The sequence below is a fragment of the Grus americana genome, chromosome 3 (genome assembly GCF_028858705.1).
Source record: "Grus americana isolate bGruAme1 chromosome 3, bGruAme1.mat, whole genome shotgun sequence".
Lineage (NCBI taxonomy): Eukaryota > Metazoa > Chordata > Aves > Gruiformes > Gruidae > Grus > Grus americana.
In genome coordinates, this window is record NC_072854.1 from 24,438,315 (window position 1) to 24,459,863 (window position 21,549).

At 38.3% G+C, this 21,549-nt stretch overlaps 1 protein-coding gene across 1 annotated transcript in view; it reads right to left on the reverse strand.

The window, feature by feature from the left end:
- Positions 1-21,549, reverse strand: part of CSMD1 (CUB and Sushi multiple domains 1) — a 1,238,533-nt gene that overhangs the window by 380,428 nt on the left and 836,556 nt on the right. The gene's annotated exons all lie outside the window — the stretch shown is intronic.

The window sequence follows — 21,549 nt, forward strand, 5'->3', positions numbered from 1 at the left end:
TCCATACTTAAACCCTCTTTCTTTATAAAACTGATCAGCAATAACTCCGTCTCCATGTGTGTTGGGTTTGCGTGGCAGGGTTTTGGTAGCAGGGGGGGCTACAGGGGTGGCTTCTGTGAGAAGCTGCTAGAAGCTCCCCCTGTGTCTGATAGAGCCAATGCCAGCCGGCTCTAAGACGGACCCGCCACTGGCCAAGGCCAAGCCAATCAGCGCCTCTGTGATAACATATTTAAGAAGTAGAAAAACACTTAGAGAGAGAGAGCTTTTGCAGCCGGAGAGAGGAGTGAGAAGATGTAAGAAACTCTGCAGACACCAAGGTCAGTGCAGATGGAGGGGGAGGAGGAGCTCCAGGCGCCGGAGCAGAGATCCCCCTGCAGCCCGTGGTGAAGACCATGGTGAAGCAGGCTGTCCCCCTGCAGCCCATGGAGGAAGGATGAGGGGGTGTAGAGATTCCACCTGCAGCCCATGGAGGACCCCACGCTGGAGCAGGTGCAGGCACCTGAAGGAGGCTGCGGCCCCGTGGGAAGCCCACGCTGGAGCAAGTTCCAGGCCGGACCGGTGGACCCGTGAAGAGGGGAGCCCATGCCAGGGCAGGTTTGCTGGCAGGACTTGTGGCCCCGTGGGGGACCCCATGCTGGAGCAGTTTGCTCCTGAAGGTCTGCACCCCGTGAGAGGGACTCCATGCTGGAGCAGGGGAACGATGAGAGGAGTCCTCCCCCTGAGGATGAAGAGGCGGCAGAAACACCGTGAGATGAACTGACCGTAACCCCCATTCTCCGTCCCCCTGTGCCGCTGAGGGGGAGGAAGGTTGAAGCCGGGAGTGAAGTTGAGCCCGGGAAGATGGGAGGGGTGGGGGGAAGTGTTTTAAGAGTTGATTGTATTTTCTCATTCCTCTACTCTGTTTTGCCTAGTAATAAATCAGATGAATTCCCTCTCTAAGTTTGGTCTGTTTTGCTCGTGACAACAATTAGTGAGTGATCTCTCCCTGTCCTTATCTCGACCCACAAGCATTTCGTTATGCCTTTTCTCCCTTGTTTAGTGAATGAGGGGAGTGAGAGAGCGGCTCTGGTGGGCACCTGGCCTCCAGCCAGGGTCAACCCACCACACCATGGAAAGAGTGTAGTGAAAGAAACAAACAGGCAAGCATAATTATATGAAATTACATAAGCTGGTAGAACCACAATATGACCTGACTGTGTTTTTAGTTGTCCTGGTTTCATTACGGGTCTTGTGACAGAAAAAAAAAAAAAAAAAGAAAAAAGAAAAAAATAATGCTGAGACAATATTCAGGTTTCTTCTTAGAATCACAGAATAATTCAGGTTGGAAGGGACCTTGGTAGCTCAATAGTCAAGCCTGTGGTTCAAAGCAGTCAACAAGGAATTCAAACCAGGTTGGGCAGGGCTTTGTCCAGTCAGGTTGTGATGGAGCAACTAAACATGGAAACCATTTCCAGGCACTTGAAGGACAAGAAAGTCATCTGACATAGTCAGCATGGACTAAACAAGAGGAAATGATGTTTGACCAACTTGATTAACTTCTGTGACGAAGTGACTGGCCTTGCAGATGAGGGAAGAGCTGTGTATGTTGTCTACCTGGACTTCAGTAAGGCCTTTGACATGTGAAGAATGAGACTGAGTATGACAAGGTAGCATGACTGTAATGTCACCAACCCAATGTTGTTGGACTAAAATGATACATCTGTAAAATTTCTTTTGGAAGGACTTTTGTCCTCTTCAATACTTCAACAGCTTAGCTACTAAATATGTGTTGAAAAGTGACAGATTTCAGGAAATGTGGAAGTATCATGTAAAGCTGAAATCTGGCAGATAATGAGATTTGTAGGTTTTGTTTCATAGCCACAGGTGACCAGGAAATCGAGCACAATGCAGTTTCAGGTTTATTTATTTATTTATTTATTTATTTATTTATTTGTTATTTCAGCAGTTCTGCTCTGCAAAACATCTACAAACTCCCTTAGTGGCTATGTCTTATATGCTGAATAGGAAAGGTGAAAAACTAAGACATTAATAACTTCTTCCCTTTGAGAGTGACAGAGCACTGGAACAGGCTGCCCAGAGAGGCTGTGGAGTCTCCTTCTATGGAGATATTCAAAACCCACCTGGAGACGATCCTGTGCAACCTGCTCTAGGCGATCCTACTTTAGCATGGGAGTTGGACTAGATGATTTCCAGAGGTCTCTTCCAACCCCTGCCATTCTGTGATTTTGTGATTCTGTAATATGAAAGCTTCAGCAATAGTAGGAGTTTGTACATACAGCAATCTCTATGCTTTATTTAAAATAAATAAATAAATAAATAATTAAATTGGAGCTAGACAAAAGCAATTATGTTCAAAGTGGGCAGTCTTAAAACCAAACTAAAAATATGTCAAGTTTAATGCTGATATAATAAAAAAGACCAGGTATCTGATTTCTACCAAGCACCAAAAGTTCTTGATAAATATGTAGCCTTTTTAAAATCTGAACAAATAAACAACACAGAAACTATGAGCATGTGTATCTCATTGGTAAGAGCAAATACATGTTTACTAACTAATGCTCACTAAAGAGACACTAGTAGAAAAATAAAGAGCAGAAGTAGAGGACATTTGTTAATGTTAAGTTATTTTTGTTTTGGTTCCACTACTACTACTACTATTTCTGTTTGGTTTCCACTACTGTTTGCTTTAACCGAGAGTTAGCTTGTGTCTAAAGGAAGGACTTAATATATGCTAATAACATGCCCAAAATCTTATTATGCAGGTCTCTTTTGCCTGTTGTTAAGAAACATAAGCTGTCAGTAAGATTGAGTGAAATGAAAAAAATATGCTTGACGCCAACTCAAAGTCCAACATTTGCTTTTGTATCACAGGAAATGGTATTTTTACATGTAATAATTTTTTCAAGAAACATTTCAAAATGCAGATGTGACATAATAAAGGAGATTTATTCTGCTTATATTCCGGCCCATTAATCAGTTTTTAAAAGAAAAATGCAAAGTTCTTTATGAATTACAAATCTAGATAAAAATACTAAAAATAAATACATTTGAGACTACCCTAATGTTATTAATTCTAAATGTGGATCTCTAATGACATTTCCGAACTATTTTATTCTCTCTTTATCACTATCAGTGTCTATTTGGTAGACATTTTTATTAGCTAAATAAAAATTGCTTGAGTTACATCTATGGATATACTGAGCCTCCATAAAAAGGTTATAGCTAGGTTTAGAGAGTTAGATTTATTCTAATGATTTCAATAAAAGCTTTACTAGCATATTAATTCTTTAGGGATTTTGCATATTACTTTGTATGAAAAATATATTTGAATCTGGTGACCATCTGGCAGCTGCACAAAAGACTAATTTTGTCATTTTGATACTAATGTTCAGGGGGTTTTATTTAAATTACACATTTTTTCTAAGGAAGATACATCACAGCAATATATATCACAGAGAAAAAAAGCATGAAATGTTAGCATAAAACATTTCTTATTTTTCTAATACATACCGTATGATCTAGAAGATTGTAGTGCAAGCATATATCAATTTGGGTTCTATTACTACAAACTGTCCAACTGTTATAAAACACTATTCAGAAGTGCTACTATCAAAACATTTGTTGTAGAATTTTTTCTTTGTCTCAGTGTTTCTGTACAGAGTAGCACTTCTCTCTTTTTATTAAAAACATTTTTCATTCTGTGATTACAAAGATAATCTAGAAATGTGAACCAAGGGCAAATATGAATATGTAGAAAGTCTCAGAAAATGGCTTGTGGTGATTAATTCTGCCCATTATGTCTCATCAGGGACCTTTGGACTGTGATATTAACATTTTCCCACAGCACCAAAAATGTTGTAATTTTGTTAGACAAATCAATGTTCTGAATGTCAATAATACCCATTATCTTTTTTCTGTCTCCTTGTTTCATTGTATTTGATTCATACCATACCAATCTATAACTGTCAATAGAAGGTAAATTCCATTAATTACAAGGCATATATAGACTGATCAGTTTTCTGCCTCAGGTGGAGGCACTAGGATTCTGCTTAAAACCAGGAAGAAGCAACTTAAGATTTCCTAAATCCTTTAGAATTTAGAAGATTAATTTGTGAGGCTAACTACAGATTCTCTGAATTCTAATGCATGCAGACCAGTGGGGGAAAAAATAAAATAGATCCATATAATTTTGACAGTTTTTAGCTGCTAACACCCACAGAGCTCTATAAAGAACACAATAATAATGATAATGATAATAATAACAACAACAACAATAATCACTACCCCAATTGTTGAAAGCTAGTACTGCATATTTACTGCTGCAATTTTGATCTAAATGTCTTGTTCAAGAAGTATAAGAAGGAAGGGTATTTCTTGAAGCTGAACTGAACTAATTATGTTTCAAACTGACATGTAGCTATTCATGTTGGAACAACACTATAAGGGTCAAAAAATACTCTGCAAGTCTTTGATCCCCATATGATGAAACTGTCCAACAGTGAACTGAAAAAAAAGTTGAAGACAATAATGAATTTATTAAATTATTAAATAATTAAACCATATCTCTAAATATTACTCATGTCTATTATAGCTGTCATATAATTTTGAAAAAAACCTGTCCTTATTATTCTTTGGGTTTTGGAAGAAAAAAACCATTTAAATATTACTATAATGGCTTTCCAAAAAAAAAAAAAAAAGGATCTTAGAGATATTCTTGATTTTTAAACGCTCATTTCTTATCTGTTTAAACAAAGAGAAGACCAGCCACATTAAAGTCCAAATTCTAGTGGCAAACCCAGCTTTGTGACATATTTACAGGTAAAAAATCCCTACATAATGTCATATATTTATTGTAAAGCATTTTTAAAAAAATTAAATAAGATACTTTTTGGCCCTTTTGTAAAATTCTATTTGTAATAATCAAATACCTTTAGGAATCATAATTAGCATTGTACAGAGCTTAAAGTAAAAGTTGTAAGTTCTTTAAAATTGTCTATAATCATACTGCTATACTTAAAATGCCAAGCTTAAAATAAGCTTGATAATTCTTGTGTCTGTAGGAATAGGAATGAATGTCTAGTACCTGAGAAATTTGTGAAGTACACATATGAACACATAAAATATTCCCAATGTTGAAATCATTTTGCTCATCAGAGTATCATTTAGGTTGTAAGCGACCTCTGGAAGTCATCTAGTCCAACCCCTGACTCGAATAGGTACAACTAGACTATAAAGTTTATCATATTTGAAGTGGCTATACTGAATTACCATAAAGCTAGTGGTGTAATAAAGACATCACCTCTGTCATTATTTTACCACATTACTGTAAATCCAGTTCAGGTATTGTATTTTGATTGGCCTAAATAAAAGAATATGGATTGAACTAATTATGCTGAAAACATAGTCTCTTAGCAGCACAGATGTAATACAAAATGTTTCAAAGCTTAACCAGCCGTAGAACTCTGTAAGAGAATTCTTCAGTGAATATCATTGAAACAGCAATCAAGAGATACACTTATTATATCCACAGGACTTAGAGCGTGACAAAAGAAAACAAGTAAGCAAGCAAAAATGACCAAACAAATGTTTCTCAATGGTCCAAATATTGTCCAAACTCAAAGGATTGTACAGAAACTAGACACACCAAAAAGATCTGCAGTACGATTCTTCTACCTCTTTTTTATAGAAAAAAGAAAAAAAGTTTAAAATAAATAGAAACTTCTGGCAGACATCAGTACTAAGGATGGAATTCAGTATAAATCTAAATAGTTGTCTAGTGTCATTTGAAAGTGTAAGGTAAAATCCACACATTGCCTGAAGATAATGTATCTGTGAGATGTCCACAATTTTCTGAAGCAGCAGCTGGAGGCCAGGAACAATTACTTACGGCACCTCAAATGGTATTAGAAGCCTGTGGTGAAGTAGCTGAAATGAGCTCTAAAACACCTAAATGTAGATGTTTACCTGTTTGTGTCTAAAGGTGCTTTAGGTATCTAATTTCTCATTGCAGTAAATATAGATAAAAGAGTTTTTCATCTGACTGGCAGCTAGGTGTCTGCTTCAGGCTAAGATGAATTGCTGTGTAGGTTCCCCTGGTTATAACTCAATTAGGCATTGAGGGCTCAGTAAGGTGCCCACAATTAAATGACTAGTACTAACTGAGATGGTTGAGGTATCAGAGACATATTCATGGTCTGGCTGATAGAAAAGGATCTATGGGAACCTATGCCTTTCCGGATCCACACCTGGAGGGAAAGCAGAACAACTCGAAACTAGAGATTTCTCTGGTGGGCAATTGAGCCTTGAGACTGCCTCCAGACATCTAACTGTATATTGACCAATACTGTTTAACATCTTTGTCAGCGACATGGACAGCGGGATCGAGTGCACCCTCAGCAAGTTTGTGAATGACACCAAGCTGTGTGGTGTGGTCAACATGATGGAGGGAAGGGATGCCATCCAGAGGGACCTTGATAGGCTTGAGAGTTGGGCCCGTGCAAACCTCATGGAGTTCAACAAGGCCAAGTGCAAGGTCCTGCACATGGGTCAGGGTAATCCCAAGCACAGCTACAGGCTGGGCAGAGAATGGATTGAGAGTAGCCCCAAGGAGAGGGACTTGGGGGTGTTGGTTGATGAAAAGCTCAGCATTACCCAGCAATGTGTGCCTGCAGCCCAGAAAGCCAACCATGTCCTGGGCTGCATCAAAAGAAGTGTGACCAGCAGGTTGAGGGAGGTGATTCTCCCCCTCTGCTCTGCTCTTGTGAGACCCCATCTGGAGTACTGCGTCCAGTTCCGGGGGCCCGAACACAAGAAAGACACGGACCTGTTGGAGCGATTCCAGAGGAGGACCACAAGGATGATCAGAGGGCTGGAGAACCTCTCCTTTGAAGACAGGCTGAGAGAGTTGGGATTGTTCAGCCTGGAGAAGAGAAGGCTTCAGGGAGACCTTATAGCAGCCTTCCAGTACCTGAATGGGGCCTACAGGAAAGACTGAGAGGGACTGTTTATCAGGGAGTGTAGTGACAGGCCAAGGGGTAATGGCTTTAAACTGAAGGAGGGTCGATTTAGATTAGATGTTAGGAAGAAATTCTTCACTGTGAGGGTGGTGAGGTACTGGAACAGGTTGCCCAGAGAAGCTGTGGATGCCCCATCCCTGGAAGTGTTCAAGGCCAGGGTGGATGGGGCTTTGGGCAACCTGGTCTAGTGGAGGGTGTCCCTGCCCATGGCAGGGGGGTTGGAACTGGATGATCTTTGAGGTCCCCTCCAACCGAAACCATTCTGTGCTTCTATGATATATTTAGTGGTGAACTGGGTCATGTCCAGATGGTCCATTTTTAAAAGTGACAACCAGCTGAATGCATTGTTAGTCTATATATTAAATCTTAAGTGTAAAAACATACCATTACTCTCATATCTTCATTTGCTCTTGATGGAACTAAACTGTGCAGAATGAACAAGTGGAATCAGCGATGACTTTCTGCAGAGTGCAGCAGTAGAGCGTTTTGTGGAGTAGCTGAACATTTACCTTAGAAACATTAGAATCCTACTGCTCACTTCAAGTGGAAGTAGATATTAGTTTATTTACTAGATTTTTTTTTTTTATTTAAATGGTTGTTAGCATTGGGTTTGCATGGCAAGGTTTTGGTAGTGGGAGTGGGGGCTACAGGAGTGGCCTCTGTGAGAAGATCCTAGAAGATTCCCCTATGTCCAACAGAGACATTGCCAGACAGCTCCAAAATGGACCTGCCGCTGCCAAGGCCTAGTCAATCAGTGACAGTGGTAGAGCCTCTGGGATAACAGAGTTAAGAAGGGCGGGGGAAAGCACAACAAAAACTTCAGTCAGAGAGAGGAATGAGAATATGTAAGAGAAACAACTGTGCAGACACCAAGGTCAGTGAAGAAGGAGGGGAAGGAGTTGCTCCAGGTGCCAGAGATTCCCCTACAGCCCGTGGAGAAGACCATGGTGAGGCAGGCTGTCCCCCTGCAGCCCATGGAGGTTGATGGTGGAGTAGATATCCACCTGCAGCCTGTGGAGGACCCCACATCAGAGCAGGTGGATGCACCCAAAGAAGGCTGTGACCCAGTGGGAAGCCCACGCTGGAGCAGGGTCCTGGCAAGACCTGTGGCCCCATGGAGAGAGGAGCCCACGCTGGAGCAGGTTTGCTGGCAGGACTTGTGACCCCATGGGGGACCCACACTGGAGCAGTCTGGTCCTGAAGGACTGCACCCTGTGCAAGGGACCCAGACTGGAGCAGTTTGTGAAAAACTGCAACCCATGGAAAGGACCAATGTTGGAGAAGTTCCTGGAGGACTGTCTCCTGTGGGAGGGACCCCGCGCTGGAGCAGGGGAAGAGTGTGAGGTGTCCTCCCTGTGAGGAGGAAGGAATGGCAGAGAGAACATGTGATGAACTGACCACAGCCCCCTTCCCCGTCCCCCTGTGCTGCTCAGGGGGAGGAGGTAGAGAAAATTGTGAGTGAAGTTGTGCCCAGGAAGAAGAGAGGGGTGAGAGGGAGGTTTTTTAAGATTTCTTTTTATTTTCTCATTACCCTACTCTGATTTGCTTGGTAATAAATTAAATTAATTTTTCCCCAAGTCGAGTCTGTTTTGCCCATGACAGTAATTGGTGAGTGATCTCTACCTGTCTTTTTCTTAAACCACAAGCCTTTTGTTATATTTTTTGCCCCCTTGTCCAGTTGAGAAGGGGGAGTGATGGAGCAGCTTTGGTGGGCACCTGGCCTCCAGCCAGAGTCAACCCACCACACCGTTATAGAAAATAGATGATCTAGAACAAAAAATGAATATATTGTTTGATGCAAAAATTAACAATTCATGTTTTCCTTTTAGATAAGGTAAGAGCAGAAAGGCTACTCATTTTAAAGAGTTAATAGCTGGCCAATATAGAAAAAAAATAATTTGTAAGAATTTAGAGTTATACACATAGAACTTCACATATGTAATAGCATGTATGCAATACCTTCTTCTGAGAGATACCGTAAGGCAAATACAATCTACCACTAAGTTTGTTTAAAATCAGTGAGGGGAAAAAAATACCCAATTACAGAGAAAAACAATGCAGACATCTAAAAGTTTCACAATATCTAAGCTACAATTAAAAAGAATGGTCATTCAGGAGGGTGTTAACTTGACAGTCTGATAACACAGAACAGTATTAAGAATTAAGAATTAACTGTGTGAAAAACTGAATTAAAACATGACACACATACTCTGCCTGTGTTCATTCTCCACCTGAGTGACGCCTTTTCCTTGGAAAAAAACAAACAGCTAGTGGCTAGCAAGAATATATTCATCGTAGGCCATGTCCTGAGTAAGGCAGCTTTTCAAACCACTTTGTTGGGTGGGATTTGTGTCTGAATTTCATGAAAATAATATAAAATCTTAAAAGGACATTTCTGAGCATTCATTTGTTTACCCATGGACCCAAGTCAATCCTGGATGTACAAAGTGTCTGCAAATGTCAGCCTTCTCTATGTGTTACAATAGTTGCACCAGGAAATTAAAAACACATTCACATCAAGGCTTTGATCGATGGCGCACTTCTGCAACAATCCCCATCCATCTCCTCTTACTGTGCTTTGGTTTGCATCACAGAGCAATTTCAGAGCAGATAAACAGTTCTTTTTGGATGAAACTAAGCTGGAAGGTGTTCTCCAGCCACTAAGAGGCATTCAGCCTAAAGAAATAGATTATAAATAGTCCACAGCAAAACCCCTGAAATACACAGGTAGTATGGACCTCAGGCCTTTAGCACCAACTGTTTTGCACTATTAAGCTGCTTGTGGTGCACTGCACTATTAATGCTAATGTAAACATAGTCTAATTTATTCTCTTGGGACAACTGGAGGCAATACTTGGATCTTGTCCTATCTCTCTCTCATTTTCCCATCCTCTGAGATTCTGTTTATGCTCTGCAGATACAAGTTTCTGCAAGATATCCATGTGAACTCAAGAATGGTGTTAAAAAGACAATGTGTTTTTCAGCTTTACCTAGATTTGCCTTCTAGAAATTTCTGAATTTTGACTGAAGAAATAAATCAGAATTTTTATCTTCTTGACTACTACTTTGTTGCCAGGTACTTATGCTAACAATGAAATAAGGAGAATGTTCCTTAGAAGAATGACTTCTGCAGAGAGGCTAAAATCTGCATGAAAGAAACTCTCCATTCACAGAACCTGTGAACTCCATGACAACAGAGGCCCTGTGCCTTGCAAAACAGAACAGCCGTAAGAGCAGAACAAGAGTGTTGATGAAGTTCAGAGAAAATGTAAATTTCCTATTTCCATGGCTTCATGCTTCACATGTACTACAGGATCTGTCATTTTCTTCTGCCATTTCAATAGCAAATTTGAAATAAGAACTGATTAGCAATGAATTAACTCCTCCTAACATGTTTTCCTCCTTAGGCAGAAATAAGAGTTTCCGCTGTAATGAGCTGGTCTCCCTTTTAATCTTTCATAGCAACTAGAGTCACCTACATCTCATTCCTGTGGTGAAGCCTCTGTTTATGCCTCACTTCAATTGTGAGTGCTTTGCCATGGTACACAGGTGATATCTTTGCTTATGTGTATTTCAGGAAGGTTAGTAAGTAAATTTTGTTCCACTGATAACTCATTTCAATTACTAAACTCCACTAGGTTAAAAATATTTCCTTTTGTCATAATGATGAAGTTACCACCTATGGGGAAGAAGAGAAAAACCATGCTGGGAAATCTCATCCTACTTACCTGCCATCCGGAAAGGAAAGGGATGATCATCCTAACAGGTGATTCCTTTTCTGAAAGGCATGAAAAACTCAAAAGGCATGATGACCCTCTCATGATTTTACTGTTTAAATAGTAAGCTACCTGGAATGTTTTAGGCTCAATTTTCCCTCTTCTTAGAAAGACAATTGGAAGAAATGAAATGCCTTTCTATGTCCAGTAAAAGAAGGTTCTTCACCATCCTCCCCTTCTTAAGGTAGGAGCTTGTCCTATGGTTCCCTCTCTGGGCATGTGCATCAGCTGATTTACTACACAGCTCTTCATTAACATCTGCTTCCTTTAATCTAATACAGGAGTTACTATAGTTCTGGGACATGATGAAAGGTGCAAAGAGAAGACTTTTGAAAGCAGAAATGTGTAAACAGCTTAATGTAGTTACATTAACCCTTTAAACAATTTACAACTGGTAATCAAGAAGAGGATGCCCCACAGTGATAGCCTCTAAGAACCAAATCTACATATTGTTTTGTGATTTCAACATTGATTAAAGTCTGTGAACATGAACAGCCAGAGAGCTCTTAAAATAAGCTGGGAAAGACATGAGTTTTACACCACATGGTACAATTACAATTGATAAAAAACCATTCAAAAATCTTAAAAAATAAAACAGACCTTATTTCTTCTCTAAACCAATAGTTCATTAAATGGAAGGTGAAAGAAAGTAGACTACAATTACTAAAGTAGAGGTGATCCAGTAAATGATCTAGAACAAGTTGTTTGAGTAAAGACTTTGGCACCATTTCCCACAGGAGAAATTGGCTTCTTAAGGTTTGGATGGGCGTACTGTTCACTGCGTAAAAAACTGGCTGGATGGCTGGGCCCAAAGGGTTGTAGTGAATGGAGTTAAATCCAGTTGGTGGCCAGTCACTAGTGGTGTTTCCCAGGGCTCAGTATTGGGCCAGTTCTGTTTAATATCTTTATCAAAGATCTGGATGAGGGGATCAAGTGAGCCCTCAGTAAGTTTGCAGATGACACCAAGTTGGGCAGCAGTGTTGGTCTGCTTGAGGGTAGGAGGGCCCTACAGAGGGATCCGGACAGGCTGGATCGATGGGCCAAAGCCAATTGTACAAGATTCAGCAAGGCTATGTGGCGGGTCCTGCACTTGGGTCACAACAACCCCATGCAATGCTACAGGCTTGAGGAAGAGAGGCTGGAAAGCTGCCCAGTGGAAAAGGACTGGGGGCGGGGGGGTGGGGTGGTTGACAGCCAGCTGAATATGAGCCAGCAGTGTGACCAGGTGGCCAAGAAGGCCAACAGCATCCTGGCTTGTATCAGAAATAGTGTGGCCAGCAGGACTAGGGAAGTGATCGTCCTCCTGCACTTGGCACTGGTGAAATCGCACCTCGAATATTGCATTCAGTTTTGGGCCCCTCACTACAAGAAAGACACTGAGATGCTGGAGCATGTCCAAAGAAGGGCAACAAAACTGGTGAAGGGTCTTGAGAGCAAGTCTTATAAGGAGCAGCTGAGGGAACTGGGGTTGTTCAGCCTGGAGAAAAGGAGGCTGAGGGGAGACCTTATCACTCTCTCCAACTACCTGAAAGGAGGTTGTAGCCAGGTGGGTGTTGGTCTCTTCTTCCAACTGATAGTGATAAGATGAGAGAAAACAGCCTCAAGTTGCACCAGGGGAGGTTTAGATTGGATACTAGGAAAAATTTCTTCACCAAAAGGGTTGTCAAGCACTGGAACAGGCTGCCCAGGGAAGCAGTTGAGTCACCATCCCTGGAGGTATTTAAAAGACGTGTAAACTAGGCACTTAGGGACATGGTTTAGTGGTGAAGTTGGCAGTATTAGGTTTACGGTTGGACTTGATGATCTTCAAGGTCTTTTCCAACCTAAAAAGTTCTAGGATTCTATGATTCTATCGTCTAAGATTTAATCTTAAATTTTTTTTACTTTATCAAAATTAGATTTTCTTGAGATGATAATTTGATCAGATGAAAAGTTTCACATAGCATTGTGGATTTCTCTATTACATATAGCTTTTCATTACATGAAAATTGCAGTAAATTGTAAGAAATATTTTAATGTACAAAGGTTATTATATTGATGTGATTCAATGTTTCAATAACTAGGAGGACTTGCAAAGTTATATTTATGTATATCATCTTTAAACACTACACGATACACTCAGGTGGAAACAGTACATTTCTCTTTGAAATATGTGCAACATTGGGAAAACAAAATTTCCCAAACAGTCTTAGAATATTTCGGAACACAGATTTGTTTTTACGTACGGATTTACCTGAATTCAGCCATACGGCAAATAACACTATCATTTCTTTTAACCAAATGTCATAAAAACAGCCACCAGTTTTTCTTCATATCATAATAAGCAGGCAGAAAACAAGAATTGTACTTAGCATAGAAACACACAGAGATTTCCTAATGACAACTGCTAATTTGTTTTTTGTTCTTACATTATTTCCAAGATTCTGACCAATCTTCTCTTCTTTTCTCCACAGAGACAGATTACAGTTCTCATCACCATGTTCCAGTACTTAAAGAGTGGCTACAAAGAAGATGGAGACTCCCTTTTTACAAGGACTCACATGGAGAAGACATGGGGTAATGGGTGCAAGTTACTCCTGGGAAGATTCCGATTGGATACAAGAGGAAAATTTTTCACAGTGAGAACAATCAGCCATTGGAATATCACCCCAGGGAACTGGTGGATTACCCAACACTGGACATTTTTAAGACTTGGCTGGATGGGGTGCTGGGCCATCTTTTCTAGGCGGTGCTTTTGTCTAGATGGAGCTTTTGCCAAGAAAGGTTGGACCAGATGATCCTTGAGGTCCCTTCCAACCTGGTATTCTATGATTCCTTCTGATATGCATGAAGGCACAATTAATTGAAAAGGCATCTGGTCATGTCTATCCAAACTATTTTATTCGAGTTCACTTATTGCTTCCAAATAGAAAGTTTGGATTTAAAAAAAAGAAAGTATATATATTTGGAAGGGTAGCTTCTGCTGCCCAGTTATCAAAACATCTTCTTTTTCCTAAAAACAGAAAAACAAAATAGCAAGGCCTACAATTGAAAAGGCTAGAGAGGGAGTAACTATTCAGTTTAAGGCATAAATCTCTCTTTGGAAGTAAAAAAAAAAAATATAGGTAGCAAAAAAAATTGGGAAGGAATAGGAAGCAAACCTTCAGCGACATTATTTCTTTTGCTTTATTTGCATTTATGATATGAATGTAATCTCCTCTGGCTTTGTGAAACTGTTCTTCCTGTGACTTTGTGATTAAACACTGTTTCAGGAACTCTGGTTTATACTGCTCAAATCCATCATGAAAGAAATGTGACAGTGCAGAAAACTGCAAGGTTCCCTGCCTTCCAGCCAGCACTCTTCACTGGTCTGTTTACATAGAACATCTGTATTATGCTGCAACCTCTTTACTTGTATACTTTCCAGTGAGCCTGCAATAGTGGTAACAGTTACCTGTTAAATAAATGAAGAGTACAATGTTGAGATGGTTGCTGCATGAAAAAGGGCTGGCCAACCTGACGAGCTCTGTCTAAACCATTCTTCCACTGGATACAGAGATGAGACTCAGCATTTCATTGCCTGTTCTATCTCATAAGAATACTGGAAAAAGTAAGGAATGAGGAAAAATTCTTCAATCAAGTTCCTTCCTGCTGAAAACACTGGACATTTATGCAAAGTCAAATTCTGCACAGAGGCAGAGAAATAACCAAAGATGTGATAAGCAAGCACGTGATGTTATTTTCTAGTACAACAGATGATCATGAACCATGTGTAGATCTGATGCCTAAAACCTGTTCTCACTTTTGAACATTTATGGGTGACATTTTTGGAAGCAAATAGGGCCATGTTTAAAAGGGCAGTTAAAGTTTTGCTCTGCATAGTGTTCCAAGGTTTACTTATTAAGAGACTTTTAAAAAATGACTCAGACATAGACATGTGACAGACTGACTGATATAGACCCTAAGGTTCATGATAGTCCTCAAGAGGTGTCAGAGATTCCCTGCTAAATTGAAAGCTATGTTTAAAAGGTGGTGTAAAGGGTCTGCTAACTGTACTGTGGATCTAGTCAGATTGTCAATGTTCGCATGCTAAAGTAGGCCAATTTGAGCTGAGGATAGGAAGGATCATGGTCTTGGTTTTGACTGTTTGTGGTAGTGCATCTTAGCTATTATAAATAAATAAATGGATACAATTCACCAACCGATGAACCATTTTTTTTTTCTCTAACATACTTCATATCTATCCACATCTTAACTGGATTGAGAAGCTAATAAATCAGCTTGCTAATCTATGCTAATACCTTTCACAATATACAGCAGGTGTATGAATACCTACTTTGATTCTTGCTGAGGTCACACTTTAGGACTGATTTTTTTTTTCTCTGTATGCTTCAAAGTAGCATTAAATTTGTGTGGTATTTCTTATTTTCTAAAGAGCTCCAACTACATTTTTTAATTTACATTTCTGAAATTGTAAAACATTAGTTTATTAGACATTAGTAACCCTTCATATTATGAACAGATATATACAAATATTTACATATATGAGAAGTTCACTGTCCACCTGTCACAGTCAGTGCTGATCATTCCAGTTTTTCTGTACTTAATGAGAGCCAGGAGGAAAATTTGATCTTAAATGGGCTACAATACCCTCTGAGGTGTTTACTTTGAAGATAGAAAGATCTTAAAGAAGTAAAACTAATTTAGGCACTGCACTTCAAGGCTTTAAATTTTGGAGGAGTTAATACAGGCCACGTAGTACACCCTTGGAGGTTATTTTTCCCATGCTGAATCTCAGCTATCAAATTAGCCCAAGTGTTATTTTTGCTGCATGACACTTTGAAAACCTTCATATTCTGTAATAACTTACTGCAAACCCCTTCTTTCCCATACTAAGTAAAAATTCCAATAAGTAGAATTACTTATATCCTTCCCCTTTAACATCATCTTCCCAAAATCTGAGATTTGCACACCTTAACGTATGTGTAATGATTTGGTCCTCCATTTACTGTTCTCCCCAATGGCTCTTTACTTGTAATATGAAGCTTCTGTTTAGTAATACACTGAAGTGAGTTAATTAAATGAAGTGCTGACACTAATTTATTATGTAAATATCTGGAGGTTTCTATTTGCCATGATGCCAAACACCAAATCTATGGTATTGCTAAAGAAAACTGAAAGGAATCATAGTAACTTTCAGAAAATACTAATATATTTTTAAAATAATCTAATGATTTTTCCATATATATACACTTCACTACGCAGTCTGTGAATTTCTTCGAATTTTCTATTATTTGCCTATAAGTTATCAGCTAGTATTTTTCCAGTAGAAAAGGTACCCAAGAAAAGATTTTAAAGAGAAGATAAACAGTGAGCACCACGTACAAAGAAACTTTGACCACCTATGTTTCAAGGCAAAGTAAATGAACATGCTCTGTGAGGTAACCCAGAACTGTAGGTGCATAAATTATTCTGTAGCACTTGTGTCCTTGTGTAGTAAATGTGGGTTTATGTCATCCTCATTATCAACCCCATCAGGCTTCACAGGGTCTGCACAAAGAAAATTTATGTAGAATACCTGATAAATGAAGAAGAAAATAAACAGGAAAAGAAAGAAGGAAAGAAGGAAAGAAGGAAAGAAGGAAAGAAGGAAAGAAGGAAAGAAGGAAAGAAGGAAAGAAGGAAAGAAGGAAAGAAGGAAAGAAGGAAAGAGAAAGAAAGAAAGAAAGAAAGAAAGAAAGAAAGAAAGAAAGAAAGAAAGAAAGAAAAGGGTATATAAACAAAGACAACATCCAAGGACATTGTCAGGTATGATATACTATCAATAGTTGCAGACACTTTCAACCGCCAGGGAAAAATATCTACACATAAACCTTGATATCTTAGATTTATACATTTGACAATGTAATACTGAAGAAGCCTGATAGTTCTTAGCAAGAGAATTGGCAACTAACTTGTAGAACAAACAAGATAAGAAAAGTATGTGGAGATTTGTTTAATTTTTTTTTTTTACACAGTAGAAGAATGTTCTCATCTAATGCATGCTCTGTTATGAGTTTTTTCTGTCAGAAGACATCCTGAATTAAATAAGAGAATAGTAATGATTTTATGTTGCTATATTTATGTGTTTTGGACTGTGCAAGTAGAACATTCAGTTGTATTTTACATGTCTCTGTGTGAGAGTGCATGTGTATGTATGTGCAGGAGCAATAACTTACATTGATTTGTCTTCTAAAAAGTGTCTTATATTTAGGTATATTTAATGGGTATTCACCTATGGCTCGAGAAGTCTGATTCTCCATTTGGTAAAGTTTCACTATAAAGAAATTAAATTTATATATTTTTTGTGGAATAATATATCACTGTACCAAGTGGTACATTCTTATGCTGAATAGTATTGTAATTACATTAAGAAACTATGAATAAAAACTTACTGTTTTCTTCTGGTTAAAAAAAAAAGTTAAAATTTCAGTTGACCATTCATTAACTGGGCTTTGAGCTCTATTTAAACCATGAAAACCATTAGGATTCTATATTTGAATTTTGTTATCTGAATCTTCTCCTTTCTGAAAATATATAAAATTAAAAAGAAATAAATGTGAAAGCTGAAAGAGAAAAGAAATGCATTGATGGAGATCAAAATAGCAAAACAGGAGAAACGGAGGCAGAGGAAGTTGAAAGGACAAAAAACACAGTGGAGGAAGGAAATGATGGCAGAATTCTAAGTACACTCACAGCAGATAAGTTCCTCTAAGAAAAAAGCTGGAGGCAACAACGCAGCTTTCAGCAACAAGAGAAGTACATATATGGTAGTGGCTGGAAAACGGTAAATGCCAATGATGAAAATGTAGTTGCTGCAGTTGTTGGGTTTTGAGGTTTTGTTTTGTCGGTTTTTAACCTTTAAAGACTGCCTCTGGCAATTGGGAAAAAAAACCCAAAACCAAACAAGTCACGTTTATGTGTTACACAATTCTGCGTGGGTTTTTTGTATTTTTTTGAGTAGGGGATTGTTTTACCTATAAAATAAACAAATTCAAAGAGGAATAGCCTGTTTTCGTTTTGCAAGATATACGCTAAAATAATGAAGAATTTAACAGCCATCCAGGCTGGAAAAGTGTATCTATGAGAAAGGCAAATATGGATCACTTTCACTGCAGCAAGTATTCAACAAAATAGTAACAATAATGGATTTGTATAATTCTTACCCATGCAGATACAGTACAAACATATCACAGTGAAAATATTATATATTGCCCTGTTTTGAAAGGGAAAACTCTTTTTTCTTTGTCCTTGACCTGGTATTAGAGCAAGAGGAAATAGAAGCAATAGAATTTTTAAAAAGTCATACTTTCGTATTTAACAAAATTGTCTTAATAACTGAAGGTTTTGAGGGTTTTTTGGTTTTTAATAGTTTCCATTAAGACATGTATATGTGGCTTATTCTTGCCAATTAAAACTGTGCCACATTCTAATACATTCGCTTTGTTTGGAGGCTGAATCTTTTGTTTTTCTTGAGCATTGCATTACCAGCTAATATATTCCAACTGTCTTTCTGAAATATGGATGTATTGTAAAATCAAAAACAATATCACAATAATTTTACTGCTAAGTCTCCTCCTTCAGTTTTCCATTCCTTCATGTGTATGCTTCTACAGTTTCTTTCTAAGAGTCCCACTCCCCACCCCACCCCCCAAATTGCCATTTCCAACACAGTATATCATACTTGGATCCATCTGAGGTTCATACAATTCATACCTCACAGCTAAATCTTGGTAGAGTAAACCTAGCTGATATCCTGAAAGCAAATCTGAGATACTGAACACAGATAAGGCTCAGTAGTTAGTCTCCTTCATTCAAAAACAGGATAGAAGGAGGAATGTCAGAAGGAAAGTAAGCAACAAGGAATATAACTGTCAGCCTGTATTTGTGGCAATTGTCTTAGAAGAGAAATACCTAAGAGTTGGGTGTGTATCTGCATTTAACGTTATAAATTATCTGAGAAAAATAAATTAAGAAAATGCCACCAGAAATAATGCCAGAAGCATTAAGAGTGCTCCTTCAGGTAGCTTTCCCCACAAACCAGGAAATACAGTACTTTCCTGTGCTGTGGGAAAGTTGTGCTTGGATCCTTTCATCATGAGACAAGTGCTGATCCCAAGTGTCCCTCTTCCATCACTATCTCCAACAGTCTTTAAAGACAGCAAGAGTCAAAACTTCCTGTAATGAATGCGCAAATGAGACATCTAAAAACAATACAGAAAGCAGTTTGGATTTGGGTATGCATATTTTGGATTTGGGTTTTACTAAAAGGCTCACACTTTTATTAATACAATAGATGTATTAATGTAGGAGATTTTTTTTTTTTTTAGTTAATTCTGGTATACCCCTACTCCAAAGTTATGCTTTTTCATTCAACATATGGCCATTGTGAGACCCTCCCCATTCAATCTATGAGGCATGTCCTTCATCTAAAATAGCATTCTTCATTCCACAAAGCTGTGTATATACTAAACATTGCATGCTGAAATTTAAAATGTCTAAATCCCTTTTGGTTCTGATCCAGTGAGAATGAACAAAGCCCAGACAGTGATTTAGGTGATCAGCCTCTATTGGACTGCTTTATGGTGAGATGAAGCACTGTTTTGACTATACGATTTGACAGATCTCCATCAAGTATAATTGGAGTTTAGACAGGTAGCACCTATATGTGCAAATCAAATTTCATCCTAAATGTCTGCAATGCCGGAACTAAGTCTTCTGTTCCAGCCCTACTTGTGTTACAGTATAATCAAATAAAGCTTCAGTAAAATTATTAAGAAAATATTATATAGAAGCTATGCTACTACTTCTAACTCACATGGTGTCTTAAATGGTAGAAATATCAGCATTATTAATAAAAATCATAATGTTCTAATAAGTATACACGAAACACGGAAAGCAACACAAAGATACAATTTTTAAAGAATAAACTGCTTGCTTTTGTGCAATATGTGTTTTTTTCCTAATGTCAGTTGTACATATATAGAATTCTGTGATACAATTTATGTATTTAAACTTAAATTGAGGATGAACATATACTGTAGTGAATTATATATAACATGATTTTTCCAGTAGGCTTTTGAGTATATTTTGCATATTCTATTAAAATATACAGATTCTTTGTTTTTGAAATGTATTTAAAACTGTTCAGAATCAAGGCTACCCAGGAAATCTGGTACAAGATTTTAGGACACTGGAAGTTTAAAATCTCATCCTTATACTGCAACAATAGCTTTCTCATATAATTGCTTTAGTTATACTTTGTGTTCTAAATTTTACTGCTTGATTATGAAAAAAAAACCCACGCAAGCCTATTTCAAAGCAAGAGGGAACTTAAAAAGTATTTGTTTGTTTCATAACTGGAACCTTAGTAATTTTAATACTAAACTGTGTGAATCCTTCATCAATGATGCCATATTCCTCTAAAATTCAAAACACTGTTCCACCAAATAGAAAATAACCCAATTTAAATGCACATTTCCATATGGCACAAAATTCAGTTTTACCACTGTGTGAAGGACAAGAAAGCATACAAAATTGTTCTTTCATTTTCAACACACCATGGGAAATTATCTGTTCAGGGAGTTCTTAGTGTATTTGTATGATATAGATGGCACAGGAATGTACAAATGAATCAATTCTAAATTCACAATGCCCTTTTCCACCAGTCTATTAAATCTATCCTGACACTTAGGAAATAGGAAGAATTGAGTAAATCACTAGCATGAGGCTGTGCATTGCCAAGAATATGCAAAAGTTTAGTGAAAGTAGTTCTCAAATCTACATATTTTTGGTGATCAAGATCTCTGCCTACCAAAACGGTGTGGTATAGTAAGAGAGGATAAGTTCTACAGATAAAAATCAATCCTGTGGTAGCACTCTGGTAATCTCTGTAGCAATGAGATATATGGTGCTCAGCGAGCGCTTTCTTCCCCAGAGTATAGTGTTAAGACTGCATGTGCTGTAGGTGTCAGACATGCTGACAAACATCCTATTTCTTGTGGCAGGTTGATCTGATCAGCCATTCAGAGGGAGAGGAGCCCTGTCTGTAATGAAGCTTTGAAAAAACAGACTATTTATGAACGCACTTTCTGAAAAACACTCTCACATTGAACGATGTAATACAATAACGCCATCTAACTGGAGCAAACTTGCCTATTGAAACAAAGGTTCTGAATCCATTGCAAATTATTATATATGCATAAGCTACTTCCATGGAAGTAAGAATCTGAGGAAGACAGGGATGTTACTAATGGATCAGATCTGAGCTACCACAAACGTTGAACCAATCCATGAATCAGCAAAATAACCTCATTTCAAAAAAATAGCATATTATCATAGGCTACTTAGTAAAATTGCTCTTTTAGAGCATATTGCAAGAATGAATTATCTTAGAAGCAATTATGTCAAAATCAACCTTAACAGTATGTGGATTCCCTAGCTGTGATCTGGGGAAAGTTTCCTGAGTAAGAATGTTCTCCTGAAGTTCCCCAGCTAAATGCTTTGAAAGGCAGTAAATAGAAATACCATTTTATGACAACATATTAAGGTATAGTCCAACTTTATGCAAAAAACCTGAGGGCTCAGCTGTATAAAACTGTATGTGAAGTTTCCCACCCTCCCTCTAATTAATTCCAATGTCTTCAATTATGGCAACTGCAGTGAATAACTTTTTTTTGTAAAGAAGAAAGTTGTTAAGGCACAAAGAGCTACTTACTTTGTACTGTGGAGAAAGTACA